This window comes from Equus przewalskii, chromosome 13 (assembly GCF_037783145.1).
Source record: "Equus przewalskii isolate Varuska chromosome 13, EquPr2, whole genome shotgun sequence".
NCBI classification, from domain to species: domain Eukaryota; kingdom Metazoa; phylum Chordata; class Mammalia; order Perissodactyla; family Equidae; genus Equus; species Equus przewalskii.
The window spans coordinates 85,600,791-85,614,378 of NC_091843.1; the positions used below are offsets into that span (position 1 = coordinate 85,600,791).

The 13,588-nt window shown below is 39.2% G+C and overlaps 1 long non-coding RNA gene across 1 annotated transcript; it reads left to right on the forward strand.

Annotated features, from left to right (window-relative positions):
- Positions 1 to 229: 229 nt before the first annotated feature.
- On the forward strand, positions 230 to 8,334 carry LOC139075359 (uncharacterized). Its single transcript, XR_011525708.1, has 2 exons — positions 230 to 348; positions 5,603 to 8,334. It is a non-coding gene; the product is annotated as an uncharacterized lncRNA (long non-coding RNA).
- Positions 8,335 to 13,588: the final 5,254 nt, after the last annotated feature.

Below are 13,588 nucleotides of genomic sequence, written 5' to 3' on the forward strand. Positions count from 1 at the left end.
TGCCTGATAGACCCCTGCTGTCCCCTAAAGGAAGGTGACCTTGCCACAAACAATCCTCTCTTTGCCAGTATAACTTTGTTATCCCGCCACCTTCTGCCTATAAAAGTCTTTCATTTTGTACAGCTCCTCGGAGCTCCTTTCTATCTGCTAGAAGAGATGCCGCCTGACTCATGAATCATTGAATAAAGCCAATAAGATCTTTGAAATTTACTCAGTTGAATTTCTTTTTAACAGAATTGATGGCAGCGATGGGATCTGAAGGAAACTTCTGATGGCTTCAGGGACAATGAGAAACACAGGCGCTGGTACCCTTGGAGTTCTCTGTCTCGCCATTTCCGAGGGCTGTGGGTAAGTTCCTCTCAGTTCTGAGCTCTGCTGTCTTTGCATCAAGCTCCTGACCTAACTGGCTTTCCAGTCCAGGGTTAACGGGTGAGTCTAGACTGAGAGGAGTCTTTAAGAGAATACCAGTCCCTAGCCCTTGGTTAGTCCGAGGTCCCCAGTCCAGGGCTTAGTGGGTCAGCCTGAGCTGGCAGATGGTTCCGCCCGGACCCCAAGTTCTTAGCTCTTGGTTAGTCCACAGTCCCCATTTGTCAGGGTCTGCTGGTTCAGTCCATAGTTCCATGTCACAGAGTGCTGGTGGTGCGTACCTAAATCCTTCTTGGCCGGGCTGCAGTAGCATCTCTTTCATTACTGCTGGTGTCCACAGTCTCATCCCCTTGGTTGCTGTTGGTTCCTGTTAATGTGCACATGAGCTAAGGAATAATAGATCTATTGCTAATGGGAATCTTGGAAACCTAAGCTGAAAAATTGGCGGGCTAGGGTGGAACCCTGAAAAACCATCAGAGTGCTCGCCACTTAAATTTCAGATTTCTGCACAGGATAAGTTGGTCATGGAATGGGTTAGATTGACTCTAGGTCACCTGTCAACATCAAGAAAATTTCTGTGCAACAAGGTAGACTATAAAACACCACACAACCTCCAAACCAGTGGCACTTCCCTCTTAGGCATTAATTGGGCTCCGAGAGACCCAAGGCTTTAAAGAAATGGGGTCCTTAAGTTCCAAAGAGTTGAGTGTGCCACCTTCCGGCACACCTGCTTATTATATGTCTAAGAACCACGGTCCTGGAAGCTCTAGGTGTCTAGAAAAATGGCGCAATCTTGCTAGAGACAATCAAGAATCACAGCGGCCACTGTGGGGACCGTTCCAATTATGTAAGATCATTTAAGAAGTGACTTCAAAGCAAGGGCTCTCGGATCAAACAGAATGGATACCTGTTTTCACTGGCTTCATTGAAAAATTCATTACAAAAGGCTAATGAAAAATTAAAGACATAAGAGTTACCTAAAACAGAAGACGATAAGACTGACGTGACTCTGACTGCTCCCCTCTCCTCCTTTACCTGAGTACTCACATTGTGCTAATTCTCTGACTGAATTGCCTTTCCACTCTGAAGACACGTAAACAGCTACCTTTTAAAATAAGACACTCAAGACTGCAGGCGATTCTCTTCAGGTATCTTCACTCCTTGGTCAAAGACCAAACTAAGGGCCGTAGTTAAAGAATGTCCTAAATTCAGGGAGCATCCCCAAAAGTTTTCTGAAAAATTTAGAGTCCTGTGGGCCCTATGATCCCTGACTGCCAGATCTTTATCACCTGGTGTACAAGCTGGTAGGACCTGGTGAACCCCAAGATGGATGCAGGAAGCAGAATGGCTTAACCCTAAGGATATTTGAGATCTCAGTCTTCAACATAGTCCCCTTATGGACCAGGAAAAGTTTGCAAAATAGCAACCGATATTTTAAAAGCTATTCCTACAGTCTTCCCTGCCCACACTGACTGGTCTATTATTCAAACACAGAAATAGGGGCCGGCCTGGTGGCGCAGCAGTTAAGTGCGCACGTTCCGCTTCCACGGCCTGGGGTTCGCTGGTTTGGATCTCAGGTGCGGACATGGCACTGCTTGGCAAGTCATGCTGTGGCAGGCGTCCCACATATAAAGGAGAGGAAGATGGGCACGGATGTGAGCTCAGGGCCAGTCTTTCTCAGCAAAAACAGGATTGGCAGCAGTTAGCTCAGGGCTAATCTTCCTCAAAAAAACCCCCAAAAACCACAGAAACAAAAGAAAGATGAATCTGTGGTCAACTTTGAAGCCCGTCTGGAAGCTCTCTTCCTACAGCATTCTGGGTTTCATACAATAAATGATGTCACGCAACCTGCTCTAGCTACCCTATATGTAAATGGATTATCTCTTGAGAGCAGTGGATTGAGTAAAAGGCAAAAAATAGGAGGGGAAGTCACCAGTCTGACTGAACTCGTTCGTAACCATAACTAGCACTTGGCATGGACTTTGGAACAAGACCGTAAACAAGAGTCCATCAAGCTATTAGCCTCACAGCTGCAACAGCTCTGAGGCCAAAAACCTAAAATAATACCTGGGTCTCCCCCATTCCACCCTCCTGGGGGTCCATCATCAAAGTGCTGGCTCAGCAATCAGTGTCTCATTCGTAATCAAGTGGGATATGGGGAAAAAAAGATTGTTCTCAAAGGTTTTATGCAAATTCTTTAATATCAATCCAGACACCCCCATACCTACCTTCAAAGGAGGGACCCTGTATAAGCCCCTCCCAGAGTTGATGGGGCTCTTGTTACAGGCTGTTACTTAATACTGGCCCTGATATCCATTCCCCTGCACTGAACCCAGCATGTATAGGGTTAAAACTAGAAGCATTCATCCTCTTCCCGGCTTCTTTAGTTACACTCATAGGTAAATATCTGTTTCTTTAACCTTTGACTCCCTGAGCTTTACAACCAAACAGAAGTTACAAATTGTTAAAGCCAATGGCCTCACGGTCACACGAAAGTTGTGGCTAATCATGGGCCTCCAAGTTTATTACAGGGAAGCCCATGTCCAGAGAATATCAAGACACTGAAGTTTCACAGGGCCAACTCCTTAGCTTCCTGGCGCCAGGGTCCACCACGGAGACAGACAGCCAAGGACATCCCGGAATCCTTTATCTCCCTGCGCCAGCCAACAAGGTCACAGGCTTCCTGCTCCCCACATCCCTCACAAGCCTTTAAAACCCTTCACCTATTTCTTAATGCAGAGCTAGCAATTCTTAAGGCATTAGCCGTTGCTTTGCTCCCTCTGCCTGACAGAGAAAGTAAAGCTGTTTTCCTTTTTACCCAAGACTCTGTTCTCATTATTTGGATTGGCACTGGGTTCAGAGACCGAACTTTTGGTTACACTCAGGGATTTTTCAGGTAAACTGCTATGGTATTCCCTTAAAATTAAAATTAATGGAAAACCTTACCAAGTTCTGGTAGATACCAGAGCCTGCAGATGGGACCCTGGGAAAACTGGCAAAGGGTGAGAATTCTTACTACTGTCAGCTCTCCCAAATCTCTATCTACAGTGCCCAGTCACAAGAGGAAAATAAAATTTCACGTTGTCCCTTCCTTTCCAAAGCCAGAGCCATTGGTTATTGATCCTTTCTCTCCCAGGGACAGCTGTTACTTTCTTGTTTGTCTTCTTTTGTATCCCGAGAACTTGGCTTGGTAATCATCAGGTTTGGGAGCCCCAAAATATGGCTGGACAGAAATGTGGGTTGAACTGTGTTTGTGGCTAGGGTCTACTGCCAGCCCGAGGAGACCTGTCAACCAAAAAGAGGAAGATTGGCAACAGACGTTAGCTCAGGGCCAATCTTCCTCATCAAAAAAAAAAAAAAAAAAAGTCCTTATGTATTAAATATTCCTAAAACTCAGAAATATATAAACTAACCCAAATATTTTTCATGTTCACATGATCTGGGATAATCTTCGATAAATAAAAGCTAGTTTAAGCTTGTTGGCTTAATTAAAATAGACATATCTTTAAAATTAGTATTAAATATAACACAGACATACAACGCTTATTCTACTGGGGCTTACTAGTCAAGTAAGATATTTTAACTCTGTTACAAAACTTCTCAGCAAGAAAAGTAGCTTGGGATGATGGCTACTTTAATGTCTGATGAATAAATGAAAAGCAATAGGATATACTGGAGTATACAAGGAAGCCATAATTTGGCCTGACCTTGCTTTTCCAGAAGGGCCTGATGTGGTCTGTTGAGCACGCTGGGTACCTCTACTTTAAACATTTACAATGTCCCAAAGGCAAGAATGATGTCCTTAAAGAGAGACATATATGCCTCCCCTCATATCAGCATTTCTTTAAGGATCAGCCTGTCTTCCCAGAACCTAAGGATTAATTACTGACCTGTTTTAACTCACCTTGTGACCACTGACCCACTGACCACTGACCTGCTGGACTCACCTTGTGACCACTGACCTGCTGTGCTAGCAAAGCATCTTGCGACAGTAGAAAAAGAGATATTCCTGTCCTTTGTGATGGATGCTCTTTGTTCCAAGACAGTGTCTAACCACTCTGTACATCCCACTTCTTTGGAGAGCTCCCTTCCTTGGTGGAAAAGTTCTCCTGCGTTAGTCCTCAAATTGGCTCATAATAAGCTCACCCAAATTTTGATTTATAGATTGATTATGGACTGTTTATGTCAGCATGTCTCACAAAGTTTTTATGAGCAGTCTAAACATAATTGTTGAGAACAAGTAAATTAAATAGATATAAATGGGTATGTCTACTTAAAAAAGTATCCCAAATCTCTGGTAACTTCTACTCTGAGAATTTTACTAAGTTAAATTAAGTGATGGAAATTCATTTAATGTTTGGATGACTTTCAAATAAAATAAAATACTGAAACATTAATTGCTAAATCAGTCTTTATCTACTTTTGAACTCTTATTATAGAGGAACTAAAGATATTTGGGTCTGTTAGAAAACCCATCTTGAGCCATATTGAAAAAGTGAGCTTTGAGGAAATGTGTGTTTCTAGAAATTATGAAATGTATTCGTAAGTCTGCCAGTCCATAGACTGCCAGTGTAAGAGACAGTCCACAACCGCTTACTTAGTTTTTGCTAGGAATTAAGAATTCTAAACCTTAAGAATTCTAATCAATATAAACAATTAAAACTACTTAGAAGTAATAAAGGTGAAAGGAAACAATTGTGTATGAGAAATAGATAAGGAAAGTAAAATGATTGAATGTTCCAAAATGAGAAAGAGGGAAAAAAAAACACAGGACAAAATTGTAGGTTTGTGGAAAAGCAATTTTGGTAAAAGAATTTTACTTGTGACCAAGCTGGTTAAGGTTGGAATGAATTTATTTAAGTTTTTAAAAATATAAGTTTTAATACAATAAGTACATTGGTGCAAAATTATAATCGGTTTTCTCTTTGTTAAAAGGATAAAGTTCTCTTTTTGGTCTAGTAGATTTTTGGTCTACTTTTGATAACAGATTGCAAACATTTCTTTACCTTTTAAATAATCTGCCTGGACAGTAAAGATTTTGTGTCTTACCAAAATAATTTACTGTGCTTCACATTGTCTTTATCAGGTCTTTGATTACTCAAGAAAATCCAATCTTATCAATATTAAAGGAGCTAAGTTTAGCTTACAACCATGTAACCTTCTGTATTTTATCTTTTACACCTTCTATTGTCACTTTGGTTAAATGGATTTATTTTTTTATCTTTTGGTGAGGAAGATCGTCGCTGAGCTAACATCTGTGCCAATCCTCCTCCACTTTGTATGTGGGATGCTGCCACAGCATGGCTTGATGAGTGGTACATAGGGGCACACCTGGGATCTGAACCAGCAAACCATGGGCTGCCGAAGCAGAGCACACAGATTCAACCACTACGCCACCAGGCTGTCCCCTTAAATGGATATTTTTGACAAACTTCCCAAAAATCAAATTCTAAATGAAGTCTTTTGGATCTTGAACTAACTTTGGGATTTTTCAGAGACCCCTGTAACATCTCAAAAGATTTGTTCTCTCTCCTTATAAAAAAAGAGATGTATTGAACTAATCAGGCTTATTTGATATGTTAGATTACATGAGAAGTATTGTGAATAAGAATACTAAACCTTCTTTATGTTGTATTTGGATAGGTATTTAAGAGTTCCAAAAATTGTATCAAATTCCTGGAAATCTAACATGTTCTGGTATAATGTCATCAGTCATAATTCCAGTTATTATCTTAAAATGTTGTATATCACAGAAATAACTAAATTTCTTTATCAAATTAACTCTCATCAGATCTCTAACAATGGACATTCTTAAGTCTTTCGTCATTTACAGACAGTTACTGTTTTACTCTGATGTTTTTGGAGAAGTGAGACTCAGAGAGAGGAACTTACCAAGTGCTCCTGACACTGACACTGCTATGAAACTAGAAGGCACTGAACCCTGGGTACACATCTCACAGCTGAGGAAGGTTCCACCTGACATCTGGTCCTACGCAAATGCTGGAGACCTCCACACCACATTGACCAGGAAGAGAAGCCGCTGACGTTAAGATAGACTGCTTTCACCCAAGATGCCAGCTCAAGACTTCATACTTTAACTAAACAGGAAATCCTTTCTTCTTTTTCTTTCCTTTACTCTGGCACTGACCTGGAAAGATAACACCATCATTCGTATCTCCCAGACCATTGCTAAAGGGGGTAATCTGCTGCTGGATTTGTCATCAAAAACTCTGATGTGTCCATAGTGCTAGAGACCCCTGGTCCTCCTTGTGACCAACTTCTCTTCTATTCCCAATGTCCTCATAAACTACAATTGACCCACCTTAGAAGTCACTTACAGAGTCCAACTTTTACACCCGGAACATCCAATGCCTTGTTTTCACCTTTCTCCAATTATAATTGTACTTGCTCAATTAGACACAAATGCCAAGGCAAATTATAGAACATTTGCACCCCCAAGTTCTTATGATTATCTAAATCAGATCTGCCCCCAATCACGAAAAGATCTCATCAGCAGCATGCATCTTTGCAAGGAATTTAGAACAACTTTTTATTTCAGGCTAGAAGATTTACTTCCAGAATTCACTAAAAAACTAACTGACTCCTGGCTTGAATGGACAAAAGCAACAATCCCTGGAAATGAATCCATTAACAGTGCTACCTTAGCAGGAGTGGTTTGTTCCCGACAGGATTTATCTTTGTCTGTGGTGGTTATCATTCTCCTTGGGCCTATGAATGCCTAGTTGGCTGTTGCATAACTAGGCAATGCCTCTTAGGTTACCTAACTGTGTCCCTAACTGTTCACAAACTGAGACACCTCATTGGTTAACTTGAATTTACATCACTGAGTTAGAAAGGACCTACTAGGAGGCATTCATGATTCAAGATTTGCTTCCTTTGGCAGGTCCCTACCTCCCTGGGTAGGAGTGAGTACAAATGAGGCTATGATCAGGAACTTGTCCTTAACTCTTGAGGATATTGCAGAATCTGCTGCTAAAGCAATAGATGCCTGACAAAAATCCTTAGACTCTCTGGCCAAGGTTGTTCTTGATAATAGTATAGCCCTTGATTATCTTTTAGCTGCACAAGGAGGTGTCTATGCTGTGGCCAACACCACTTGTTGCACCTGGATTAACACTTCTGGGGAAGTTGAAACTCAGCTACATAAGATCATTGAACGAGCCACTTGGCTTAAGAAAGTGATTCCTTCAACAAGGTCTTTCTCTGGCTTATTTGATGTTGATTGATTTGGGTCTTGTGGACTATGACTCTGAAGCGCCCTCCAGATATTGGGAATTATCTTGCTTATAACATCATAATAGTCTCTCTGGTGCAATGTATTGTCTCAAAGCTTTAAATGCATGTTCGCAGCCACTAACCACCATGCAAATGATCTCCCTAAGATTGGAACTTCAGAAAAGGAATGAAGAGAATGACTGACTTAAAAAATGTGAAGCTGAAGTTGTGACCTGTGAATACCACACAGAAGATCAACAAAAACTGCAAGAACTTCAGAGTGGTAGCTAGGAGTTGTGCTAATGCCTTAAATTTTGATTACATCTTTCAGTTAGGCTGAGAGTTTGATCAAAAGGGGTGAATTGTTAACAAAAGAGACAACAGGTCCCAAAATGGAGTCACTTGTGCTAAGCCCCATGTCACGAAAACCAAGACTCAATGCCTAACTTACAGTTTCAACCTCTCCCAGAAATAGAATCTTACACCAGTCAACCTGAAATTACCTGGTCAGCACTAGTGGGGTCATCTGCCTGAAAGACCCCTGCTGTCCCCGAAAGGAAGGTGACCTTGCCACAAACAATCCTCTCTTTGCCAATATAATTTCCTTGTCCCATCCCCTTGTGCCTATAACATCTTTCATTTTGTACAGCTCCTCGGAGCTCCTTTCTATCTGCTAGAAGAGATGCCGCCTGACTCATGAATCATTGAATAAAGCCAACAAGATCTTTGAAATTTACTCAGTTGAGTTTTTTTTTAACAATACTGTGATAACTAGTATCAGTGGTATGTTATTGAAGTTTCAATTTGTATTTCTCCTTTTGAGTGAGGTTGAACATCTATTCATATATTTGATAAACACGTATTTCCTTTTCTGTAAAATATTATGTTCCTATATTTTGCCCATTTAAAAATGGATTGCTGGTCTTTTTCTTATTGACTTTAGGAGTTGATAGATTTTAACTATGGGTTAAATAGGTTTTGTGGGGATTAGAATGCAAACCAGGTGATGATATATAACATCTTTTCTACGGAAAAATTTTGTCCCATGTTCTAAGCACCCCATCTACCAAAGAATTAACTTTTAAACCTATTTGTAAGTTGGGAGCTGCCTTTATTTCAGTCCTAATTTTTTCATCTTCTAACTGATTGGAATGGTTTTTATTAAAATGATTATGTACTGGGAAAACCCTAAAAAAATCAATGATTAACTCAAACAATAAAATAATTCAGTATTTGGCAAACAGAAATTAACATACAGAGATCAGTAGCCTTCACGTCCACAAATAATAACCCATCATAGAGAAATGATAGAGAAAGCCCCATTTCAATAGTGACAGAGAAGATAAAATACTTAAGAACAAATTTAACAAGAAAATGCAAAACCAACAGGAGGAAAATTTTAAAACACCTCTAAAAGACACCAAAGTAGACCTTAATAAATGGAAGATAACTTTTGTTTTTAGATAGGACAACTTAGTAGCATAAAGACTTCAGTTGTCCCTGAATTAATTTATAAAGTTAATGGAATTCCAAAAAAAATACCAACACACATTTTTATAGAACTGGACATGTTGATATTAAAGTTCATATAAAAAAATAAACATGCAGGAATAGCCAGGAAAACATTAAAAATTAAACATTATGAGGAGTCACTATCCTTATCATATATTAAAACATCTTGTAAAGCTTTGACAACTGAAACACTGTGGTACTGCTGCATGAGTCAACAGAGAGACCAGTGACATAGAACAGAAAACCCCAAAATAGACCCAAACATATACAGAAATTAAGCACATGATAAAGGTGGCATTTCATATCACTGGGCAAAGATAGACTTCTTTATTTTCTTTATGAATGGTGCTGAGATAACTGAGTAACCATTTAGAAAAAGATAAAGTTGGGTCCATATCTCACGTCCTACACAAAAATAAATGCCAATGGGTCAGAGATCTAAACGTGAAAACTGAAACCATAGAAGTACTAGAAGAAAACATGGTGAATTTTACTTTAACTTTGGTATAATGAAAGCCTAAGTATGACTCAAAATCCACATGCAATACAAGAAAATCTTGATAAATTTGACAACATAAAGGAAATAACTTTCACACGTCAAAAAACACCACAATGAAATATTTGACAATTGACAAACTGGGAGAAAATATTTGGGATACATATCACAGTTAAAAAGGTTATCTTTAGTATATAAAGAACTCTTAAAATTGAGGGGGAAAAAGGCCAAAAACCCAATCAAAAATGACACAATTAACAAAAATGATGTAAAAATGTCCCTTCAATATATGAAAATATGCTTAACCTTACTCATAATAAGAGAAATGCAAAAACAAAACCAATCTTGAGGTACCATTTGTCATATCAGATTGCTCAAAGTTAAAAAATATAGTACTTTTTAGTATCTGATGATAATGAAAATTGGTACAACCCATTTGCATATGGAAATGGGGGAAACAGAATTGGAAGTATTTACTGTGATTTCATGGTTTGATATCTATACATATGCATCAATATAGTATGTGGGTGTGTATATATACATACTTACAAATGTGTGCATCTGTATACATACATTTAGTTCCTATCTTTGTCTAGTGAGCGATCCTAGAAACAATGACAGCCCAGAAGCAATAAGCACACCAAAAGCACAGATTTTGGTTTCTAGATGCCATCCTCCACTAAGAGAAATCAGGGCTCCTTGGAGAAATGGCTGATTCCAGGGTTGGGGAAGGAAAAGTACAAGATAAACCTAGAATGTCTTCTTGTACCAAAAGGTAAGGGAGTGCTCAAAGATTGAAGGGGTCATGCCAAAAGAAACAAGAGCCAGACTGAAGGGGCTCCCGCTGGCCAAATCAGAGGAAACTGAGCACTTAAATAATTATCGTAAACTACTATAGCATATTGATTAAACAAGAATCCATGAGTTCATAGTGATATAAATAAACAGACAAATAAATGGGGAAGAAGGCAAAGTTCTTCCTTACAGTAGAAAGACAACTAATAAATATAGAAGGAATGATGGAATTAGAAAATCACCATTTGGCAACCATCCGAATAATAATGGATTAAAGCAAGAAGCATCAGTAGGCACTAAAACTAATAAGCAAAAGTTTTAGGAGTAACAATATATACATATTCTCGAAGTATCTCCTCATAAAATAATTACTAATTACAAGGGGAAAATAGTAACTTTGCAGTGAAGAAATGGCTGCCTTAACAAGGTGATCAATAATAAAGCAAACAACAGCATATGCCTCTTAATATGAAGCATTGAGAAGGATAAAACATCACTTTTATGGTATTTCTGCACAAAACCATAACCCAAGTCTAATCATTAGGAAACATCAGACAAACTCCAATGGAGAGATTTTACAATAATTAGCCTGTACTGCACATCACAGGTGTTCAATACATAGATGAAAAATAGAATTAACTCTTTAATTAACTCACTTGCACATTTCCAGAGCACGACTAGCATAAGCTTTTATTTGAAAATGCAGGACGTGAGAAGACTGTGCAAGTTTAGCCAGTTTCTGGAGCAGTTGGCCAAAGAAGGAACTGTTCCTGCAGGTTAGCAGCTATCATTTAGATAATTTGATTTCTATCAATCAAGAAGACTAGAGAGAAATAGTTATGAGAGAAGGACATGCAAGGGCCACCTTGGAAAATTCTCAGGCCTTGAAGGTCTCTTACAAGGTCTTTAAATGAAATTTTCAAGCCTTACCATAATGATAGTCAAAGAGCTCCTCAAAATTATTCTTTTTGATTTAATGCTAAATTTTTAATTTTTCTTGCTGAATTTCATTGACTCCACCAGAGATGAAAAGCAGATGTAACATAAATTAATCTACTTCGCCCAAAGGAAAAAAAAATTATATGTATGTAAGAGGGAAACAGTCTATGTGTTAAAGGATACTTTTCAAAAAAAGATAAAATCATGACTCTTATGCAGATATAAAAACGAATACATGTTAAAGATTTTGTTTAACACATTAATGAGGAAACTGGTAAGGTGTTAAAACCAGTTCCAAGAACAATCCAAGGAACAGATCAGGAATGTGGACTGAAACAAAGAATCTGGGCAAAGGTTGATTAAAGGAGTTTATTTGATAATCAAAGTGAGGAACTCGAGTCCAGGAAAACAGGCCAACAGAGTATTCTGAGGAACTGCTCTGAGGTCTGCAGATCTGAGCGCAGTTTTTACACCTTTTAACAAAGCAGTGTATGTGCAAGAAAGGGCTCACACATCTAATAGGCATATACTTCAAGAATAACAAGAACTTGCTGGTTACATGTCAAACAAGGCTTGTCATGTCGGTGTTATCCTTGTGCGGAGGGAGGCAAGGACCAGGGTCATTACTTTTCCCCTCAATCTCTAAGAAATGTAGTTGGGAAATGTGAGAGTGAGGTACCCATCTCTCTTCCTGTTGCTGATTCATCCTGCTGGTGTCTTCAGTCACGAGGTGAGGGGTTGCAAGGTCATTTAGACACAGGCTTATGAGGCCTGCATGGCTGCCTCACACTACAGCTTGGATTTTCCTATTGACTTTAAGTCTATGAAGCCTGCTTGCTAGATTCGCCTGTTAGAACAGGGAGAGGCGGTCTCACTTTCATTTACACTCCTCCTTTGGTCATCATCAACCCATGGTTGCATTTATGACCAATCAGGCATTTCTTTTATTTTTCTCTGAGAACCAACAAACTTAAATAAGCTTTTATTTACCAAAGATTATTTTATATCATGTTAACTTGAAAAACATTTAGGTTAGTTCCTATTACATTTAGAAATAATTTATATAAGCACTCACTTTAAGCCAATTAAATAGAGCTCTTTTAGAAATTATACCAACTGGAGGCAGACAAATATATAGAGAGAGAGACATACAGACATTCAGATAGACATAAACAGAGATCTTTAAAAATTTTAGCCATGTCTCAGGTACGAAACTCAAAAGAACAGTTGGATTCAAAGTGTGCTTCTGACAGATGGACTAAATTAATGTTATCTGCTCAGAGGGCTAAAGATTTTTACTAAAGATTCTTTTTTTTTTTTCTTGTAAGGATTCTTTTTAGAGCTGCCTTTTTTTTTTGAAGAAGATGATTAGCCCTGAGCTAACATCTGCTGTCAATCCTCCTCTTTTTGCTGACAAAGACTGGCCCTGAGCTAATACCCGAGCCCATCTTCCTCTACGTTTTATATGTGGGATGCTGACCACAGCATGGCTTGCCAAGTGGTGCCATGTCCGCACCTGGAATCCAGAACCAGCGAACCCAGGGCTGCCTGCCGGAGCAGAATGTGTGCACTTAACCGCTGCACCACCTGGCTGGCCCCAGAGCTGTTTTTGAAGCCACTTTGTCTTTTAGAAGCTCTGCATATCAATCAAAGGATGCATTGTATTGTCTCTGAGAGATTCTGAATCCTCTCTTTTAAGGGTGACCCTTAAGGTGTACTTATCTGAAAAAGTTCCCCAGAGTGGGCATTATAATTTCAAATTATCTTGAAAGTTTACCTATTTCCACTTGCTTAGTCTTAGACCTGGAATTTCAGGGGAGTTGAAGTAGAGGAGCTCAGCGAGAGACGAGACAGAAACAGCAGATTTGTTTTCATTTTTGCTAGTGCAGCTGTCATTCTCCAATTTGGCATGTCTCTCATTTAATTATTTTCTTTTAAAGAGGGAATAAGGGATTCTCGATTTTGTTTAGAAGCCTCAAAAATTAAAATAAGCTTCCCATTGGTTGTTTAATTTTATAGCTGGCTTTCTCCAATTGCGTACGCAAATACACCAGTTTGGGTAAGTTGAAACTGCTCCATTTTGCCATTTTACAGTGAGATCTCCTTTAGTGATATCCTCCCATTTAGCGAGCCACTTGCAAGCACGTGCTCCATAAAATTTGTCAGAGTACTAGCAGGCAGCTGGCTGTTGGATGTCCCATAGTTTCCAGGTTTTGAAGTCTTATTTCCCACTCTGGTTTAGCA